This window comes from Pan troglodytes, chromosome 14, assembly GCF_028858775.2.
Source record: "Pan troglodytes isolate AG18354 chromosome 14, NHGRI_mPanTro3-v2.0_pri, whole genome shotgun sequence".
NCBI classification, from domain to species: domain Eukaryota; kingdom Metazoa; phylum Chordata; class Mammalia; order Primates; family Hominidae; genus Pan; species Pan troglodytes.
The window spans coordinates 18,365,212-18,386,824 of NC_072412.2; the positions used below are offsets into that span (position 1 = coordinate 18,365,212).

The following is a 21,613-nucleotide window of genomic DNA, read 5'->3' on the forward strand; positions in this document are numbered from 1 at the left end:
ACTTGTACGGAACTGGGACAGAAGCAGCGGGACAGGCTGTCTGGGGGGCATTGGCCATCTTCTTAGACAAGGCCCTCCCTGTGACTTCTTCCAGGAATCCAGATCCTTGGGCTGCTCTTGCTGCAGCCTATCCATGGTCCCAGTCCATCTCAGCTGCGTGAGGGTGCACTCAGGGGGGTGTTAGAGTGTCGTGTGTGTGCTCGACACACCCCTACTCATTTCTATAGGAGAACACAGAGGATAGGAAACCCTTAAAACACATGTGATTCTCTAGTCACAGTTTTGGGTTCAAGCTGAGCTGCTTTGGCCAAGTGGGGCACCCCCCAGGGAAGCCCCAGTCCAGGACACAGGCTGCGTCAGAGGGAGGGCTGGCTTGTGGGCGCTGCCGGCTTCCCACCACCAGCTGGGCCTCAGCCCTCGCAGCATTCCTGCTGAGCACTGTGGGGCACCCAGGGCACAGGGGCATCAAGGATCCTACTGCAGGCACACCTGTACTGCTTGCATGAGGACCATGTTCGCATTGTGAAAGATGAAGAGCAAGGCCCTCAGGACCTGCATCCTCAGAATACCATGCACGGCACCACCCATTGAGAGGGGACCTGAGGGCTGGCGGGGCCATGCAGTGAGCGCCTCCCTATGCTGCCTGCCACTCTTGGGCAACGGCCTGCAGCCCTCTGGTGATAAGCGGTCCCCCCCTTTTTATGTGCACTACCCCATCATTTGTGATTGTTATCATAACTTCATTATTCCTGTGTTCATCAGGAGTTGTCACTGTGTACCCTTCTCCATGAACCTGGGCCTGCCGTCCTGTCAGGATGCTATCAGTCTTGGGGCCAGCACTGTGCAGTCTGGCCCTGGTCAGCCCTGACCTCAGCTCTCCTTTTCTGACATAATGTCCCATTCCTTGGCCTGGTTCCTTCTCCAGCTTCCTGGCAAACTTCCTGCTTCCTGAAGCAGGAAGAGGCTGAGATTAATGCCAAGGAAGTGGGGCTATGGGCCTGGGAGGACTGTGCTGCCGGGTGAGGGTGGCACTGAGCTGGCCACTTCCAGACAATGGACACAGCTGTGCTGTGGTGGGAGGGGTGGTGCAGGTGTGGCCATGGCACTCTGGAGATGGACTTCTGAGGCCTGTCAGCGGTATTGTGTCACGGCGGGAGAGGACAGCGTCTTGCGGCCAGGAGCATGCAGTCTGAGCAGGAGACCCAGGGTGATCGTGTGTTTGGACGGCAGCTCCAGCCCAGCTAGGGGACCAGGAAAGCCCTCCCCTGTCCCTGAAGGCAGCAGGGGCTGGGCTAGGGGCCAGGGGCTGGGAAGAAACGCCTGATAGCCAGTGAGGAACAAGGCACACGACTAGGAAAGGAAAAGCTTTATTTTCAGTCTTCAAAAGGTAGGGCAATACTTAACTTCATCATGTGCTTTTGTGTAAATACCAAATAGCAAAATACTAGAACATAAATAGTTTGTCAGTTTGGAGATCAAGTACTTTTTCTATATTGAGTGTCATTTATCTTGGAATTTAGCTGGGTTGAAAAGTAGTGTAATTATTAGGAAATGCTGTAGAGAGCCAGTCTCCAGCTGCAGGTACGTGTGCTTGGCACTGACCGGTTGCAGACACAGATGCAGGTGGCTCAAAGCACCGAGCGGGGCAGGTGCCAGTTCTGCAGTGCCTGCAGCCTCTTCTGCTGCTTGGCAAAGTTGTTCTTCAGGGTCCGCTTCAGTGCAGGCAGGGTGGCACGTGCTGCCACAGGCGTGGGGCTCAGAAGTAGGCTGGAGGCGGGTAGAGGGACTGTCACCTTGAGCATCCCCAGGACTGGAGTGTGCTGGGAGTAGGGCCTGTATGGCCCTCACCGGGACCCAGTGAGGCCACGGCCTGCTCTGCTTCTGCGCTGCCACCCCTCCTTCCCCACTCCCTCCCTGGGGCCCAGGCTGCAGGGCTGCCCCTGTCCCCATGCCAGTGGGACTCGCCATTTCTTGGAGAGACTCTTGGTGGAGACCTTGGGGAACTGCATGGTTTCCTGGTCCCTCGGTGAAGGAATAGTCAGCAGTGAGCCCCAAACACGCCCCAGGGATGAGGTGGGGGTGACCAGACACTCACCTGGGAGAGCTAGACCCAGCCACCTCTGGGGCCACCGGGGCCTCTGGCCCTTTTGCAGGAGGGACTTGAGTTACTGCAGCTGAAAGACAGGGACATCAGCATGGTGGGGCCCATGGCAGCGCCAGGCTGCCCAGGGCCATCCCCACCACCCAGGGCCTCACCTCTTGGGCCTGCAAGATGTTGACATTTCACTCTGACATTTCACAGCTGGCAGATGAGCACACAGTGCTGAAGTGTGGTGGGCTTTTGCAGGTGTGGGGGCAGGGTCATTGGGGGGTGTGCTCCCATCACCTCCCAAGCCCAAGGGTGGGGCTGTATAGCAGATCCCCCCAGCCTTCTCTGAAGACAGTGGCCAACACCATCAGGGCTGCTGCAGCTTCTCCACTCAGCAGCCTCACAGCTGAAGCATAGAGGACATAGACCAGGGCAAGCAGCAGTGGCAGGGAGGGCCCAACTCAGAACAGAGAGGCCTCAAAGAAGGCCAGCAGCAGCCAAAGCGGAATCTGGTAGCTACCCAGGAGGCACAGGCTGAGCCTGGGGCCATGGGCATGGCCGGCTGCCTGCCTCTGCCCATGAGGCTTAGCAGGTGCCTGCTGGCCAGCACAGGCTCATGAAATGATAAGAGACAGAAGCTGCCAAGGAAGTCGTCCCAGGAACACAGAGCTGACTGCCATCTGGCCTGCAAAATGATGCACAGACAGAGGTAGGGCGGCATGGGGTGGTGGCACCACAGGCCTCAGGACAGCAGCGCCCCACCCCCACAGGCCACCTTGGGCAGGAGCATGGAGAACCCTCTCTGAAGAGGCCAGGTTGACCCCCCTTTGACCCTCCTGCCCACTCACTCTGTGGTTGATGGCAGACGACCACTGGAAGAGCACACAGATCAAGCTGGTAATCTTGTAGCTCCAGATGGACTGCAGCTCTGGGTCCCCTGGTACTCAATGTCAAACCTTCACAGTGCATTGATGATCTAGAAACCCAGGCCGCAGGGACAGGTCAGAAAATGGCCTGTACACAACTCAGAGGAGCGGAGCTGCATATGCTCATGGGGGAGGAAGGAGCTGGGGATAGGTCAGGACCCAGCCCACGCACCTCTGGGACAGGGGCCTCTCACCTGGTACTGACCCAGCGGCATGAGGATGAGTCCATCCTCACCCACGGTGCAGTCGAGGAGCTGCTGCTTTTCATTCTCATCCTGGGTGGTGCCCAAGGCAAGTGTGAATTTTGTGAGCTGTGCTTCACTGAGTTGCCAGAAAGAAGCGCCTCTGCCCTCAGCATCAAGGAGAAGGGTGGGGACTGGTCTTCACCCCGCCGGCCTCTTAACAGTGGCAACAAGGGGACACAGACTTGACACTCAGTCTGGGCCTGCCTCCCACAACACTGGCTCCATCTCATGGGGCCTGGAACTGGTACTTGGGCTGACCACAGGCTGAGTGAGGGGGAGTGGATCCTTTGAAGAAGGGGACGCTGATGGCTGTGGGGCAGGCCCCATAGTTTGTACCGGGAATATCTGGTGCAGGTACTCCAGGGCCGCCTCCAGGTACTTGTCTGTCTTCTGGACACTGTCCCGCCCCATCTTGTCCAGGTCGTTGGCTGGGTAGGAGCCGTTGGTGTTCGTGGGGGCCAAAGCCCAGCCACAACAGGAAGGAGCAGCCAGGGGGCTCTCCACACACTGGTCTGAGATGGACATAAGGATCAAGCAGGGGATGAGGGGAAGGCAGCCACTGCTCTGCTCTGTGCTGGTGAGGCTCAAGGGATAGTTTGGGAGTCACTGAACATATGTCTGGGCCAGAAGGGAGAGGGGACAGGGCAGGATGGGTCACCCACTGCTTCCATAAGATACCAATTCTAGGTCTGGCAAAGTGGAGCCTAGGAAGGGCTGGTCTGTGCTCCACAAAGCAGGGCCTGGGAGAGGAACCCAGGAGGCCACCGGGGCCAGGGCCAGGCTGACTCCAGCACAGGCCGCTGGCTTGGCCTCCAACCACTGGAGCAACATCAATTTTGGGGAGCCAGTGGCATGGCTGTGAGGAGAGGGGCCGAGGCTCACCATTTCTCCAGTGCACACCGGGACTGGGAGTCGCTGCCTGGAGCCTGCTTGTCAGGCACATACCGCCATGGCTGCAGGTAGCTCAGCCACATTTCCAGGACCTGTGGGAGGAGATGTGAGCTGAGGGCCCAGTGGCTGGGGGCCAAATCCTTCATTACTCTGGAGTCCAGGTCCCAGGCAGCAGCTGGGTGGGAGTGGCTCTTCCCACGTCCCCCAGAGGGCGCAAGAGAGACTCACACAGCCCTGTGAGGTTTGGCTCTCTTGCTGGCCCTTCAGAAGCCAGGGCCATGGGTGGGCTTTCCCAGCCCAGGGGGCCCAGTGCTCCCTGGTCGGGTAAGGGTAGGAACCTGCCTGGCACCACACAGGTGGGACAGGGCAGGGCTGCACCACACAGGTGGGACAGGGCAGGGCTTTCCTGTACCTGAGGGTTGGCTTTGGAAACTTAAACAGAACCATGTGGCCCTCCAAGGGTCCCCTCCTTTCCACGAGCTCCCTCCTCTCCAAGGGCCCCCTCCTCTCCAAGGCCTCACGACTACACTTGTTCTCCTCCTCATCCACCCCAGCGGACCTCCCTCATTAGGGTACACAAGACACAGGCACACGTGTGACGGAGCCAGTACAGCTCTGAATGATGCAGCCAGTGGGCAGTGGCCAAAGCAATGCTGCAGGAAGAGGTAGAGTTTCTGCTGGACGAATCTTGGGACAGCGGCCCTGCAGGGAATAGGGTGGGTCACCTGCTGCTTACCCGGTAAGGAGGCCCTGCTCATAGATGAGTCCAGAGCTCATCAACAAGGGTTGGATCTGCTGGGGGAGAGCACCATGCACCTCCGAGAGGTAAGAGCTGGCCTTAGCCCAATTCCTCAGAGGAAGAAACCAAGGTTCAGAGAGGTCAGGGAACATCCCAAGAACACACAGCACGCAGGCGGGCGAGCCAGTGCATCTCCTGCACACACCTCACCTCAGTCCCACGCAAATAGCCCACTCTGCTGGCCCTGGTGGGCCTGGGAGTCAGGGTCGTCCCAGCCCTTCTCCAGACAGGGGTGGGCGGGGAACAAGAGATGGCAGCACGGTGGGGCCTCTCTGGCCAGTCTGGAGACAGGCTCTGGGAGCCAGAGATCAGCTGGCAGCCTCGCTGGGCCACCTGGACAGGGTGTAAAAGCACCTGTCTAGCTCTCCAGAGGCCTCACATGCTCTGTGAGCAGGAAGGGACTCCCCTAACCCTGCCCCCCACCATGCCCTGGGGTGAGGTCCCTGTGGGCGACACCTGAGGAGGGGTAAGAGAAGGAGACAGCAGCTGCGGAAGCTGCAAGGGCCACCATTTCAACTCCTCCAGGCGGCTGGTGGAGTGGGAGTGGGAGGAGAGCGAGGCCTGCTCTGGCTTCAGGCTTCAGGCTGTTGGCAAATGCCTGCAGGTGCTTCCGCAGCAGGCATACCACCAGCACGTGCTCCCCAGTGGGCCTGAACCACTGCTAGGTGGAGGAGGAAGGGTCAGGGATGGGAAGGGCTGTGGCAACCACAGCACTTGGCCTCCAGGTCTGACCACATCCTGCCCTGGGCCATTTGCTTTACTTCCCCACCAGAGGCACGAGCCAGGCCGGGAGTGGGGCCACTGTGTCCTGGGACACCACTGTGCCTGGCACCCAGCACATCTACCTTGCACTGCTTGGTCTAAACTGCAACCAGCTCGTGGTAGGGAAGCACTTGGCCCAGCAACCACACAGCCCACGCTGGGCAGGGCTCTCTAGGACAGACACATCTGCAGGGGGACTCCCAGCCCTGACCCCTCACCTGCCTACTGCTGTGCACCCACAGTGAGTGGCGCAGGATAGGGCTTACCAGACTGTGCCCTTGGGCACTGCTTGATCCTCAGGGCAGGAGAAGGCCCGTGTCACCCCCAAACTCTGGATCTAGAGTCTCCCACCGGCCTCCCAAGTGTGTACAGAAAGCACATGGAACCCAGGTGTGGTGCCTCAGACCTGGAATTCCAGCACTTTGGGAGGCTGAGGCAGGAAGATCCCTAAGGCCGGGAGTTTGAGATTAGCCTGGGCAACACAGGGAGACCCCGTCTCCATGAAAGATTTTTAAAAGTCAGCTGGGTGTGGTGGTGCACACCTATAGCCGTAGTGACTCGGGAGGCAGGGGTGGGAGGATCACTTGAGCCCAGGAGTTCAAGGGTGTGGTAAGCTGGGATCATGTCACTGCACTCCAGCCTGGGTGACACAGTAAAACCCTGTTCAGAAAGTAAGAACCCCATGGCTTTGCTTTCCTCCCTAATTCCTTCCACCTCCTCTACATCCTGGACACAGCCAGATGAGGGCTCAGCCCAGGAGAAGCTCCAGGCATCACTTCCTCTGTTGCCCATGGACCTGTGGTCAGGAAGGCCCCCAAGACAAGAGCACGGTCAAGTTAAGCCAGACTTTTGATTTGCAACACAAGCAGGATCCTGGAGACCTAACCTGAGAGGAAAGTCTTTCTGCTGGCTGTGGGCTTCCTCTGGTTGCTCAGCATTGGGAGGACAGGTCGAAGCATCAAGTGGATGAGGGCATGGGAATGGGGGCACTGAGGGCAGGACCCCGAGTCTGAGTGGACATGCTCGCCTCTCCATGCTTGCCCCCCAGCCCTTTGGGCCTCCACACATCTGTGCTGCTGAGGTTGGTGCAGGGCATGGCCTCCAGGTATATCCTGGGATGCTGCAGACCCCACAGGGGCCACTGCCCATATCAAAATCCACTCAAGTATCCATCAGGAAAATGTCCCACAGGTCCAGGTGACACCCCACAGATAGTGGCTGAGTCTGAGGATCGAGTTATGGGGTGAGGGCTATTTTTTTCTTTCTTGAGACAAGCTCTCACTCTGTCTCCCAGGCTGGAACGCAGTAGCGTGATCTCAGCTCACCATAGCCTCTGCCTCCTGGGCTCAAGGGATCCTTCCACCTCAGCCTTCTGAGTACCTGGGACCACAGGTACACACCACCACACCTGGTTAATTTTTGTATTATTTTTTGGAGACACGGGGGTCTTGTCATGTTGCCCAGGCTGGTCTCAAACTCCTGAGCTCAAGCAATCTGCCTGCCTCCCCCTCCCAAAGTGCTGGGATTACAGGCGTGGGCCACCGTGCCCAGCTATTTACTTGTATTTATCTGTACTGTTAGGCCTTTGGGCAATAAATTTGAGTTGTTTTGGAAGGAAGGCCTAGGCATGGTGGCTCATGCCTGTAATCCCAGCACTTTTGGAGGCTGAGGCAGGCAGATCACTTGAGGTCAGGAGTTTGAGACCAGTCTGGCCAACATGGTGAAACCCCATCTCTACTAAAAATACAAAAATTAGCCAGGCATGCTGGCATGCACATGTGATCCCAGCTACTAAGGAGGCTAAGGCAGGTTAACTGCTTGAACCCAGGAGGTGGAGGCTGCAGTAAGCCAAGATCATGTCACTGCACTCCAGCCTGGACAACAGAGGGTGACTCCATCTCAAAAAACAAGAAAGGAGAAAAGTATGAGATATAATACCTGTACCTATACTGCCCGACTAGAAGGGCACCAGCAGGGGGGGTCCAGGGTCCTTCTCCTCCAGTCTCAGCCCCAGCCCTCCCTCTGATCCTGACCTGGGATCCTGAGTCATGACATCCTCCTTACGGCTCAGGGGAGCGGATGACCTCCACATGGGAACTGGAAACCCACCTTCCCCCACTGGTGCACTCACCCCATCTCACCTGGCCCTTCCAAAGAGTCTGGAGGGCTCACTGCCCCTGCCCCCAGCAGTCACATGGAACCCTCTCACTATTTTCCAACAGGTTTGCTGAGCCAAACTTCTCCCCCAGCTTTGCAGCCCTCCTGGGCCATGTTCCCACATGGAGTCCCTGGTGACAGTTGCACCTGCTTGCTTCTTAAGGATGTGTCCTCAAAGCCACATGTTTCCCACTGGGCCCAGCCTTATAGTACCTCACCTCACTCCGTGTGGGCCTCACTAGTCTCCCCTCTCATCATAGGGTTTGCCAGATGGTTCCTGGACACTGCCCTCCCCACCTGGCCCAAGCCCTCTAGTCCCTGCTCTGCAGTGGCTCCTGCAGAATGGGGCACCCCCATGTGCTGTGACTGCCATCCCAGCCCACCAGCACTCGGGGCCCAACACGTTTTCTCATCTTGTGCTCAAATTCCCGTTCACTCATGTGCTCCTTTCCAGGTGAACGGGACAGACCCCTGGCTGCGAGCACAGCTCATCTCCCCCCACTGTCACAGATTCATTAACTCTGCCATCCTTGAAGTCCCCTACAGGTCTGAACTCCACTGACCCCAAATCCCTCCACACACTTGTCATTTCTGTCTAGACAGCCACAACCTCTATGAGGTCACCGCTTACACTCATCCATCTCTGGAGGTTGTATGAGTGGCCAGAGCTCCCCAGGTGAAGGCCGGGCCATGGCTGGGCTGTCAAGGACTGACAGCTTCTGTGGGCTATAGGGTCAAGCCCCAGGTTCTTCCTATCCCCCTGCCTCACAGGCTCTGGGTCACAGCACCTCCAGGCTGCGTGACAAGACACTTCTGAAGAAGACAGAAACCACACCACCCGGGAGTCCCAGGCCTCTGTATCTTCCCAAGTGCCAAACCCTGCAGAGTGGGGGTGAACCTGGTCACTGCAGAGGCCTGACAACTCCAGCTCTTCAAACCAGGGCCAGGCACGGGGCCCCCAACACCAGAGAGCTTGTGACACTTCCACTGGCTGGGAGCCTGGCCAGCCGGGCCATACACCTCATTCTGCCTCATAGTCACACCCCCGCCCACACCAGGCTACTCTGCAACGCCAGGGGCCAGGCCAGGCTGGAGGCTGACCCCCACCTCACCAACAACAGGGGTTTCATTCTGCCTGGAACTAAACTCTTCAGTCACCTGCGGCTGACCCCTTGCTTTGCCAGATGTGGACATGCACTCTGGGTGGGGGAAAGGAACTAAGGACCACAGCCAGTACTTGGTAGGCTGTGAAGAGCCTGGAGGCTAAGTTGGGTGGGGCTGTGGAGGGTGCTGGAGACAGTAGTGCAGAATCTCCAGCTGAGACAACCAACAGAAGCTGGAAGAGACAGAACAGCAGAGAACAAGAGGTTGGGGTGGGGAAGGGGAGAGATGGGACCAGACATGGGAGGGCAAAGTGGAGAGAGAGCACAATGAGAATGAGGCCAGAAGTGAGGAGGAGAAAACACCACAGTCAGTGACAATCCAAACAGTCCCAGCAGCCACGGGTCAGTTGCAGCACCCACCCTCCACAGTCAGGCCAGGGCTGTGGCCACACACTCATCAGCCTTGGAGGCCTGGGCAGACAGACCCTCCAGGTCACCTGGGTGGCCACTCAATGTTGCTGGGGCCTAAAGACCTCTCCAGCTCATTGGAAGGGCCCAACTCACTGCCCTTCCAGATGGGACCACTCTCCCCTGTGACTCAGGCCACACCGTGTCACGTGCACATCAGAGCTCCTCAAGAGCCTAGGGCCCTCAGTGGGACATGCTGCCAGCCACCAAGACCTCAAGATCCTGAGGCTCAGAAAAGAACCAGTGGAGCATGTCCAGGAGGTGGACTCTGCCCAGAAAAGACACGTGTAATTGACGATTTCCCTGGGTTGTCTTGAGAAATTTACCAAACTGGTATAAGACATGATCAATTCCTATGTGTCTAAAACCCAATGTCCCCTCCGTGAGTGGCTCTCTGAGAACTAAGGACGAGCACATGTCCCTCAGGGCACCAGGCTCTGCCCTCCACCCTTACAGTCTGGAGGTCAGCTGAGGTGGTGTGCACATCAGTTCTGACTCTAGAAGCATCCTCTCCTACAGCACCAGGAACTCTCACTCTCCAGATAATGGTGGGTTTCCAAGGGCAGGAGCCCCCGAGGATCTGGCCAGAACCACACAAACCCAGAGGTAGCAGGAACCTGAGGCTTAGCTGGCTCCCAGCCAGGACCCTCCAACCTACACGCCCCGCAGCACCGTGGCCTTCCAAAGCACCCTTTCAGCCTAGCGCAGCCAGAGGCAGCCTGGCGCACATCCTGCCCTGGCAGCACCATGCTTCCTGTCGAAGCAGTGCCTCCACTGGGGTCCACATCAGGAGAGATCAGAACACACCTGCTAGACATCAAGACATGCAGAGCAGGGTGGGAAAGAGCAGGGCAGGGAGGTGTTGCTCTCCACAGTCTTCCTCTGTGCCACACCTGGGGCTTGGGCAGGAATCTGACATACAGTTCCCCAGTGTGGTGTCTCCTTGCTTGCAGGAACACAGTGGCCTGCAGCACTGTGGCCATCCTTACTGCCCACGGGACCACCGGGGAGTAAGCACACACCCTGGACACAACCAGGGTGAGGAGAATGACCCCAGGAGCCTCACTTCCTGCATCTGGAAATAAGGGCTAGTAGGGATGGGCAGGGATTTCTGTATGGCAGGTGCAGCACAGGCCTGGGCAAGTGGCAAGGGGACTTAGAGGACACAGACGTCCATAGTTGCCTTTCTCTGGCTCCCACCCACTGAGTTTTCTCATGTTTTTTCACCTCAATTGGAAGAGGCAAAGAGTGGATCATCTCTGAGTACTTGGTCCCGCCACTGCAAGTCATTCTGAGCAGGGCACACCCATCCCAAGGTCTGGCCAAGAGTAAGTGAATGTGGGGAAGAAGGGAAAGGCACTTGCTTTTCCCTCTGGCCCGTGAGGACACAATCTTCACAGGTGACAGCCCAGAGGAGCCTTTCTGGCTGGCCTTTGAAAGTAGGTGTGTTTCCACTCACTCAGAAGGCAGAAGGAGCAACAGGAACACAATGCAATGTAGCAGCTCCTGCCTCTGCTAGGCCAGAACCACATGCAGGAGCACTAAGTGAGCATCCCAGAGCCCCATGGGAGGAACGGGCCGTGGGAGCAACCAGGCCACCAGGCACTGGCCAGGCACATGCAGCTAGTTGACTCTGGAAGCACAAAGGGCACTGTAGGCTCTTTGTGACTCAGGAGGCCCAAGATGGGGTCCTCAGCTTTTCTCCATTCTCCCATGTGATGCTGAGGGTGAGGATTTGGGGGACCCTATGCTCTGAGACAGCCTCCACACTGCAAAGCCTGGGGCCGTAGAACTGGCTGCAGAGACCGTGGCAGAAGCAGATCCACAGCTCTTCCCTGAGCTTTCCCAGAGGAAAAGTCACAGGATGCTGTTCTGAAGTTTAACTCTGTCACCCACAGAGCCTTTATTCTGGAGGAAGCCCTCAAGAATTTTGTCAGTGACAAAGCCAAAGTCTCCAAAGCACACTGATGCAGACACTGTGGGCACCAGACTATGTGGCTGATGCCACCTCAGGCAGGGTCGCAGATGTGCATGAGTCAAGCTGCTCCATGGAGGGTGACCGACTGGGGATCTACCGCATTCTCACTCTGACCAGTCCAGGGGGATGTTAGCTCCATGGACAGCCACAGCAGGAGCGACCCAGGGCCTCCGCCACCTCCATGCATCTGTGAGTAGCATGCTCCCCAGAGAGGGAAGAGGGAGAGGTGAGGCAGAGGGAGAGAAGGCAGGCCAGGCCGCATGCAGGCAGGTGCCAGGCCCCACCCACCATGAGAAAGACTGCTTGTTCATGCTCTGGAGGAGGTGGGGGAGTAGGGGGGAACAGGAAAAGGAGGCTCCAGGTCACCATGGTGGTCAGGCATATGCCCCAGGCAACCACTTCATGGGAAAACACAAAGTCACTGCTGATGGTCAAGGAGGCAGATGAGAACATGGCTCCCAGAGACATCACAGCTCCCCCACACCCAGAACAAGAGCACCACAGCCTTATCTGTTCCCCTGCCAGGGAGGGGGCTCTGGAGAGTCCAGGCCTCAAGTGTCTACACGTCAGGGTGCAACGCCCCCTGCCCCCCACCAGGTATGAGAGAACTATGCCCACCTCTTGTTTGGCTTCTGAGTGAGGGGTGGGTGGTGAGTCTCTATTCCCACCATCCAGCCTGTGCAATCTCACTCAGGATAGGAAGCAGCAGGCTGAGCAGGGTCAGAAGCAGGAGGTGGGAAGAAAAACAGTGGAAACATACCTTGTCGTGAGGGGACTGCATTTTTTGTCACATCCCCAAGGAATACTGGTGAAGCCACATTTCAACAAAAACCTGCAAAAAAGCATTCACTAGTCAAATTATTCTCAACAATGGTGCCAAGACCATTCAGTGGGGAAAGGACAGTGTCTCCAACAAGAGAGCTGGGAGCACAGAATAGCCACATGCAGAACAGTAAAGCTGGGCCCTTCCTTCACACCATCACCAAAAACTAAAAGTCAGTAAGCAGCCCAAGGATAAGAACTAAAACCATAAACTCTGAGAAGAAAACATGGGAGAAAGCTTCATGACACTGGATTTGGCAATGATTAATTAGATATGATGCCCAAAGCACAGGCAACAAAAGAAGAAAAATAGACAAGCAGGCTTCATCAAAATCACTCTTGAGTGTCAAAAGATACTACTGATAGAGTAGAAAGGCAACCAGCAGATGTGGTGGCTGACGCCTGTCATCCCAGCACTTTGAGAGGCTGCGGCAGGTAGATCACTTGAGGCCAGGAGTTCAAGATCAGCGTGGCCAACATAGTGAAAACCTGTCTCTACAAAAAACACAAAACTGAACTGGGTGTGGTAGGACACACCTATTGTCCCAGCTACTTGGGAGTCTGAGGTGGGAGGATCACTTGTTCCCAGTAGTTTGAGCTGAGATTGTGCCACTGCACCCTGGCCTGGGCAACAGAGTGAGACCCTGTCTCAAACAAAAAAAGAAAAACAGAAGCAAGTCAAGTGTCCACTGGGAGATGAATGGATACACGTAAAGTGGTACATCCACACAATGGAACACTATTCCACCTTAAAAAGGAAGGACATTCTGACATAATCTGTAACATGGATTAATCTTGAGTCCATTACGCTGAGTGAAGCATGCTAGTCACACAAATAAGTACTGTGTTGCTGTACGTAAATACTCTAGATATGAGATCTAGGAGTCAAATCCATAGAAACAGAAAGCAGAATAGTGGTTGCCAGGGGCTGGGTGGGGAATAGTTTAATGGTTCGGTTTCTTTTTTGTTGTTAAAAGAGATGGGGTCTCACTATGTTGGCCAGGCTGGACTCAAACTTCTGGCCTTGAGCAATCCTTCCCTCCTTGGCCTCCCAAAGTGCTAGGATTACAGATGTGAGGTCCCCATGGCCGGGCCGATTCAGTTTCAGTTTTGCAAGGTGAAAAGCATTCTGGAGATGGGTTGCACAGCAACGTGAATATACTTAACACTACTGACTGTACACTTGGAAATGGGTAAGACAGTACATTTTATGTTATGTATATTTTAAAATTAAATTTTTTTCTTAAAAAGCAAAAAAAACCAGGTGTGGTGGCTCACACCTATAATCCCAGCACTTTGAGAGGCTGAGGCAGGTGGATTGCCTGAGGTTAGGAGTTCGAGATCAGCCTGGAGCAACATGGTGAAACCCTATCTCTACTAAAAATGCAAAAATTAGCTGGGCATGGCAGCGTATTGGGGGAAACAGCCCCCAATATTTCAACATAGGTTCTTTTCTATTTTCCCTAAGTGTTGGACGGTCTGAGAAATAAAGGGAAAGAGTACAAAAGAGAAATTTTAAAGCTGGGTGTCTGGGGGAGACATCATATGTCAGCAGGTTCCATGAAGTGCCCCCTCAGCTGCAAAACCAGCAAGTTTTTATTACGGATTTCAAAAGGGGAGGGAGTGTACAAATAGGGTGTGGGTCACAGAGATCACATGCTTCAAGGGCAATAAAATATCACAAGGCAGATGGGGGCAGAGTGAGATCACAGGACCAGAGTGAAATTAGAATTGCTGATGAAGTTTCATGTCCCACTGGGCACGCATTGTCATTGATAACATCTTATCAGGAGACAGGGTTTGAGAGCAGACAACCGGTCTGACTAAAATTTACTAGGCAGGAATTTCCTAATCCTAATAAGCCTGGGGGCGCTACAGGAGACTGGGGCCTATTTCATCCCTTATCTACAACAGTATAAGATAGACACTCCCAGAGCGGCCATTTTAGCGACCTCCGCCTAGGAATGCATTCTCTTTCTCAGGGCTGTTGCTTGCTGAGAAAAAGCATCCAGCGATATTTCTCCTATTTGCTTTTGTAAGAAGAGAAATATGACTGTTCTGTCCGGCCCCTCAGGCAGTCATGCCCAATGGTTATCTCCCTTGTTCCCTGAAAATCACAGCCATCCTGTTCATTTTAGATGCCCAGATTTCATATTGTTCAAACACACATGCTCTACAAACAATTTGTGCAGATAATGCAATCATCGCAGGATCCTGCGGCGACATACATCCTCAGCTTACGAAGATGATAGGATTAACAGATTAAAGACAGGCATAGGAAATTATAAGAGTATTGATTGGGGAAGTGATAAATGTCCATGATATCTTCACAATTTGTGTTCAGAGACTGCAGTAAAGACAGGCGTAAGAAATTATAAAAGTATTAATTTGGGGAACTAATAAATGTCCATGAAATCTTCACAATTTATGTTTTTCTGCCATGTCTTCAGCCGGTCCCTCCGTTCGGGGTCGCTGACTTCCCACAACAGCAGCGGGTGCCTATAATCCCAGCTACTCAGGAGGCTGAGGCAGGAGAATTACTTGAACCCAGGTGGAGGTTGCAGTGAGCCAAGATCTCACCATTGCACTCCAGCCTGGGTGACAGAGACTCCATCTAAAATAATAATAATAATAATGCTTTGGTCTGGAAAACAACAGAACCCTCCAGTTCTGTCCTGTAAGCTTGTGTCATGGTCTCCTGCCCACTTCACGGCCAGCACAGCCCACAGTCCACACACCCAAGAGCCATCTGGGCACCATGGTCCCCTCTGAACAGGAGTGATGGTTCCTACCATTCCACCCCTGGAGGAAGCTGTGAAACGGCATGGAGGCTTCAAAAAACACAGCACCCCACATACTAGGAGTTATGTACAAGGTGGGAGAAAGAATCCTATGTTATCTACATGCCAGGCTGTGAACAGTGAGGCTGAGACTACCAGGTCAGCCCTAGGATCCAGTGTCAGAAGCAGCACCTGCTGAATCTCTGAGGTGTGCCGAGAAGACACAGCCAGGACCTGAGAGACGGCCAGCACTCAGGAAGCAAGCCAGCCCATACCATCCTGAGAGGCTGGAGCCCCTCTGGGCAGACAGGGGACTCTGTCACCCACTACTCGCATCCTCTGAATCAGTTGAAGGCTTGTGGAGGCTGCACAGACACTCACCATGCAGTGTCATAAAAATGCTAGTGGGACAGGGCTTAATACCCACATGGTGGTAATCACAGGAAACATCAGCAACAAGGGAGATGGAAACCAAAACACTCTGCAACAATTACATCCACCACGGGCAAGATGAAACAACTCCTATGGACAGGGGATCCTGGGATGAAAAACGCCAGTGACATATAAGCTAGACGGGTGGGGCTAGATGGGTGGGCAGATTTATTTTCATGTTTTCTAAATGTCATAGCAGGAAAATACCACCAATTTAGAATCAGCCCCGGGCTGAGAGGCCGCCTCAGATGCTCCTGCACATAGCAGAAAGTGGCTGAACAGTTTCTTTTCTTTTTTTTTTTTTCTTTTTTTTTTTTTTTTGAGATGGAGTCTAGCTCTGTCACCCAAGCTAGAGTGCAGTGGTGCAATCTCAGCTCACTGCAGCCTCTGTCTCCCGGTTCAAGCAATTCTCCTGTCTCAGCCTCCTGAGTAGCTGGGACTACAGGCGGCTGCCAGCAAACCTGGCTAATTTTTGTATTTTTAGTAGAGATAGGGTTTTCCCATGTTGGACAGGCTGGTCTCAAACTCCTGACCTCAGCTGATCCACCCGCCTCAGCCTCCCAAAGTGCTGGGATTACAGGTGTGAGCCACTGCGCCCACTGGCTGAACAGTTTCTTTTGAAACAGAAGCTGAGACCAGCTCAGCTCTCACCTGGAGCAGACTTTCTGACCTCCAGATCTCGTGAGAGGTGGGGTCTGCATTCACAGAGGTCTGATGAGAGATGTTTTGCTGCAGGAGGCTAGTGTGGTGGAGGCTGTAGGAAGCAAAGGGCATGGCTGGTGTCCTGAGGGAGACACAGAAACAGGTCCAAGTTGCAGGCTCCCACTGGCCTAGCTAGGGGCAATCTGGACATCAAAATCAATGGCAGTAGGGACCCATTACAATTTGTTCAGTAGCACAATGCTCCCCCCAACCCCATGATCCACACTGATATCCCTGAATAAATAAATAGCAAAGAGAGAAGTCTTCCTTACCACAGAGTGACCACAGATCCACTAATCAATGTAGGAGGTATGAAGTTAGAGAACCACCATTTGGCAACCGCCCTATTAAGAGCTGATTTGGTCCAGAATCAACACTGAGGTCAGGCATGGGGGCTCACACCTGTAATCTCAGCACTTTGGGAGACCAAGGCAGGAGGATTTCTTGAGACCAGGCATTTGAGACCAGCCTGGGTGAGAGAATGAGACCCTGTCTCAAAATAAAATGTTTTTTTTTTTTTTTTTTTTTTTTTGAGACAGGGCCTCATTCTGCTGCCCAGGCTGGAGTGCAATGATGCAATCACAGCTCACTGCAACCTCAACTGCCTAGACTTAGGCCTCCCAAGTAGCTGGGACCACAGGTGCACACCACCATGCCTGACTAATGTTTTTCTTTTTAATAGAAACAAAGCCTTGTTATGTTGTCCAGACACTCATTACTAATTTTTTTTTTTTTTTGAGATAAGGTCTTGCTCTGTAGCCCAGGCTGGAGTACGGTGGCACGATCTTGACTCACTGCCACCTTTGCCTCCAGGGTGAAAGTGATCCTCCCACCTCAGCCTTCCAAGTAACTGGGATTATGGGTGCATGCCACCATGCCTGATGTAAATTTTGGGTAGAGATGGGGTTTTGCTATGTTGTCCGGGCTGGTCTCTGACTCCTGAACTCCAGTGATCCCCTACCTTGGCCTCCCAAAGTGCTGGGATTACAGGCATAAGCCATCATGCCTGGCTTCATTACTATTTAATCTGGGCACAAAGTACTTATTCTATAGGGGGCAAACCTTGCCCGACACCCTTTCTGCCCAGTGATAAAGCTAACATCACCAGCATGGGGCAAAGGGGCACTGCAGCCCTCTTGATGAGATACTTGGCAAGGACCAGATGTCCCACTGCAGTGCTACTGCCAACAAAGCCCAAGCTGATATCAGACAGCCCAAGGGGCGGCCCCAGGCCAGCCCCAGCAAATATCAGACAGCCCAAAGGGCAGCCACATGCTTTGGAGGGATCAAGATCAGGGAAGACAGAAAGGCCGAGGGACCATTCTGACTGAAGGGGACTAGAAACATCACTGCACACAGTTGGTGAGGCTGTGTTGGACCCTAGCTGGGTAATGGGCATGAATCGGGTAGCTGATAATGAACCCGGAGTGGGCTCTGATGACTAGGTGTGGCGTAGCAGCAATACTAACTTCCTGGTGTGGTTATAAGCACTGTGAATATATAGGATAATGCATTCACTTCTAGGAAATACACTGAAATATTAAGAGGTCAAGGGGTGTCATATCCTGTAGCTTACTCATATTGGCTTAGGGAAGAAAAACACATACAATAGAGATGGGATAAAACAGATGCAGCAAAGTGTTAGCAATTTGGAAATCTGGGTGAAGGGTCTATGAAAGTGTTTTTTGTTTTTTGTTTTTTCCCTGAGACAAGGTCTTATTCTGTTAACGCAGGCTAGAGTACAGTGGCACAGTCATAGCTCACTGTAACCTTGAACTCCTGGGCACAAGTGATCCTCCCACCTCAGTCTCCTGAGTAGCTGGGAGCATAATTGTGCATCACCACGCTTGGCTAATTTTATTTTTTGTAGGAACAAGGTCTCCCTATGTTGCCCATGCTGATCTCGAATTCTTGGTCTCAAGCAATCTTCCCGCCTTGGCCTCCCAAAGTGTTGAGATTACAGGCATGAGCCATCATGCTTCATCTGAAATTTCTTTTTATTATCTGTGGAAACTTTTCTGTAAGCCTGAAATTATTTCAAAATAAAAAGTTAGCTAGGTGTGGTGGCTTGCACCTGTAATCCCAGCTACTTGGGAAGCTGAGGCAGGAGAATTGCTGAGGCCAGGAGTTCAAGACCAGCTTAGGCAACACAGTGAGGCCCCCTCCTACATCTCTACAGAAAAAAAAAAAATTTTTTTTTAAGTTAGCTGGCTGTGGTGATAGCCCGTTGTCACTGAGGTGAGAGAATGGCTTCAGTGATGATTGTGCCACTGCACTCCTGTTGTGTGTGACAAAGTAAGATCCTGTCTTTAAAAAAATTAATGGCTAGGCCAGGCGCAGTGGCTCAAGCCTATAATTCCAGCACTTTGGGAGGCTGAAGTGGGCAGATCACTTGAGGTCAGGAGTTCAAGACCAGCCTGGCCAACATGGTGAAACCCCATCTCCATTAAAAATACAAAAATTAGCTGGGGGTGGTGACAGGTGCCTGTAGTCCCAGCTACTCAGGAGGCTGAGCCAGGAGAATCACTTGAACCTGAGGCGGAGGTTGCAGTGAGCTGAGATTTTGCCCCTGCACTCCAGCCTGGGAAAGAGAGCGAGACCCTGTCTCCAAAATATACCAAAAAACAAACATAATGGCTGAGTGTGGTGGCTCATGCCCGTAACCCCTGCATTTTGGGAGGCTGAGGCAGGAGGATCACTTGAGCACATCAGTTCTAGACCAGCCTGGGCAACTTAACTAGACACATCTTACAAAAAGTAAAAGCTGGGTGTGGGGGTGCAGCATGCCTATAGTATCAGCTACTTGGGATGCTGAAGTAGAAGGATCGCTTGAGCTCAGGAGGTCGACATTGTACTGCACTTCATTCAGCCAAACTAGATCAAGGTGACCAAGCTAGATCCTGTCTCAGAAAAAAAAAAAAAAAGGCCAGGGCGCAGTGGCTCACTGGCTCACACCTATAATCCCAGCACTTCAGGAGGCCGAGGCGGGCAGATCAGTTGAGGTCAGGAGTTCAAGACCAGCCTGGCCAACATGGTGAAACCCTGTCTCTACTAAAAATACAAAAATTAGCTGAGGGTGGTGGCACATGCCTGTAATCTCAGCTACTCAGGAGGCTGAGGTGGGAGAATTGCTTGAACCTGGGAGACTGAGGTTGCAGTGAGCCAAGATCGTGCCATCGCACTCCAGGCTAGGCGACAGAGTGAGACTCCATCTCAAAATATATATATATATAAAATATACTTATTATATTTAATTTATATTATAGATACAATTTCTAAAAGAAAAAAGTAAAAAGACCCAAAATGTTAAAATAGGCAAAAAAAAAAAAAAAAAAAAAAAAAAAAAACAGGCATTAAAAAAACCACTTGGCAGCTGAATTGTGCATCTGAGAGGATGTGAATCCGCCTCACCTCCAAGTCCTCCACAGGATCAGCAACATTTCAGGGTCACTGATCACTGCCGCCACCTGGGCAGCGTCTCCTCCCTGCCACTCCCTTTCTCCCTGCCACTCTCTGGGGTAACTGTTCACATGTGTGAATTATAGGTAGAGGTTCGGCCTGGTTTGCACATGCCAGCAGATTTGGGATGGGCCAGCATCTGCAGGAAGGGACCTGCATGCAGCTTCCCTGGGAAGCCGATAGGCCAGAGAGATTGAGGAGGGTCAGAGGTGCACAGGCAGCTGCTGCTGGAGCAAGAGGTTCTCCTGGGAAGTCAGCCAGGAGGCCCTGGATTAGGGCCCACTGAGGCCCCAGCACAGCCAGACATGGGAGCCCTTGGTTCACACTCCCCACCTGTGCAGTCCGGCATCAGGCTCAGCCTGTTTGGACTGGCACAACAGGCTCCTTGGCCAGAGCCTCCCCATCAAGACCTGCTCATAACAATGAGGGCAGCTTTACCTGGGAGCTGGTGAGCGTCTGGCTTCCCTGGGCTGGAGAAGAGTGTTGGGGGCACATTGCCTTCAGTGGGCAGGAACCACAACAGGTACCTGTCCACCAAGATGAAGTAGGCCCATCTGAAGTACAGACCTGGAGGGACACAGGGAGTGGCTGGAGAACCAAGCTATTTGTTAGCGTGGGCTCTGGGCACTGCCTGGCCACCAAGCACTGGCAAGTCCAGGGAAGCCCAGGGCCACGGCCCCACCCCTCCCAGCAGGAGGCATCTCTTCCCTACCTTTTGAGTGATGAGGCTCAAGACAAAGGAGAATATGTAATACTCCAACAGATCTGACAGCAGCCTCAGGGGCAAACACACAGGGTTGCTGGGCTACCCACCAAGTGTCAAGTGCTGGGCCACCCACAGCCTCGCTACCTCAGGGCCACCAAAGGATACTCAGGACTAGATTCAGGCCAAGGTCCCCAGTGAGGGGGAACTGGACCTTGTTGTGGTACAGGGGACTGTCAGGGAGCATGCAGTCCTGGATGGACGCCTTCACAGGACCCCTGCAGAGAGATGCAGCAAGGCTGTGGGCAGGTGCTGGAACATAGTGCCTGATACGTGGTGCCCCATGCACAGCAGCCCTTTGGGAAGGCTGCTGGGGAAAAGACCCACACACAGAACCCACCTGTGGGGACAGTGCCCTGTATCTGAGCAGTGCCTGTGCAAGAGTCTTTGCTTAGAACTTCTCCTACCATCTCATAAAAAGCTGCAGACAGCAAGGGTAGCAACCCATCTCCTTTGTCTCTCCACCCCCAGAGCAAATAACTCCTCAATTTGTCCTTGGAGGACTGGAGGAGACTGCCCATCACCACAGGGCTGTGCAGTGTCCACTGTCCCGAGCACCACTCCCACCACTGTGGTTTACTTACAGGCAGGAAGGAGATGGGAAAGTCAAACTTATAGTCTTCAACTTGAAGCTTATAAACCAACTTCATCATTGGGCCACTGAACATGAAATTGACCAAACAAACAAAAACAGGGCAAATAAACTGCAAATTATCTTGCTTTGATTGTTTCTTAAGAAATCAAGAGAGTGATTTAAAGGTGGAATCACCATGAGAAAGCACTCAGCCTCTCTCAGGTGACAAACCTATCTACCCAGGATTGAGAAACTCCATCACGATGCTGTACTCCACAGGATCCACGTGCCCCTGTAAGCAGCAGAGGTTCCAGCCAATGAGGACACCATCTAGGCTGCTGAAAATGCTCTCTACCAGCCATGGGAAGATGGTGTGCAGCTCCTCAAACAGTAGTATGTGGTGAGGCCGTGGGCAGGACCAGCACCCACTCCTGCCCTGGCTCCAGTCCTGCACCGCCTGCTGCCCAGCTCTCTCTTGAGGAGGCCACTCCCTGGCTGAGACCCATGGGATCAGCCCTGAGCCCAAAGGAACCCTGATGTGATGGTGCCAATGAGAAGAGAAGCTTTGGATTCTTCCAGTGTGGTACATGGCATACCAAGCAGTGTTGCTTTAGACTTGGGCCACTTAAGTAAGTCAGCCTCTTAACAAAATACATTTTTTGT

General features: G+C 53.5%; 1 pseudogene; it reads right to left on the minus strand.

The window, feature by feature from the left end:
• Window positions 1-2,382: 2,382 nt before the first annotated feature.
• Window positions 2,383-21,224, minus strand: LOC100612365 (sphingomyelin phosphodiesterase 4-like; annotated as a pseudogene).
• Window positions 21,225-21,613: the final 389 nt, after the last annotated feature.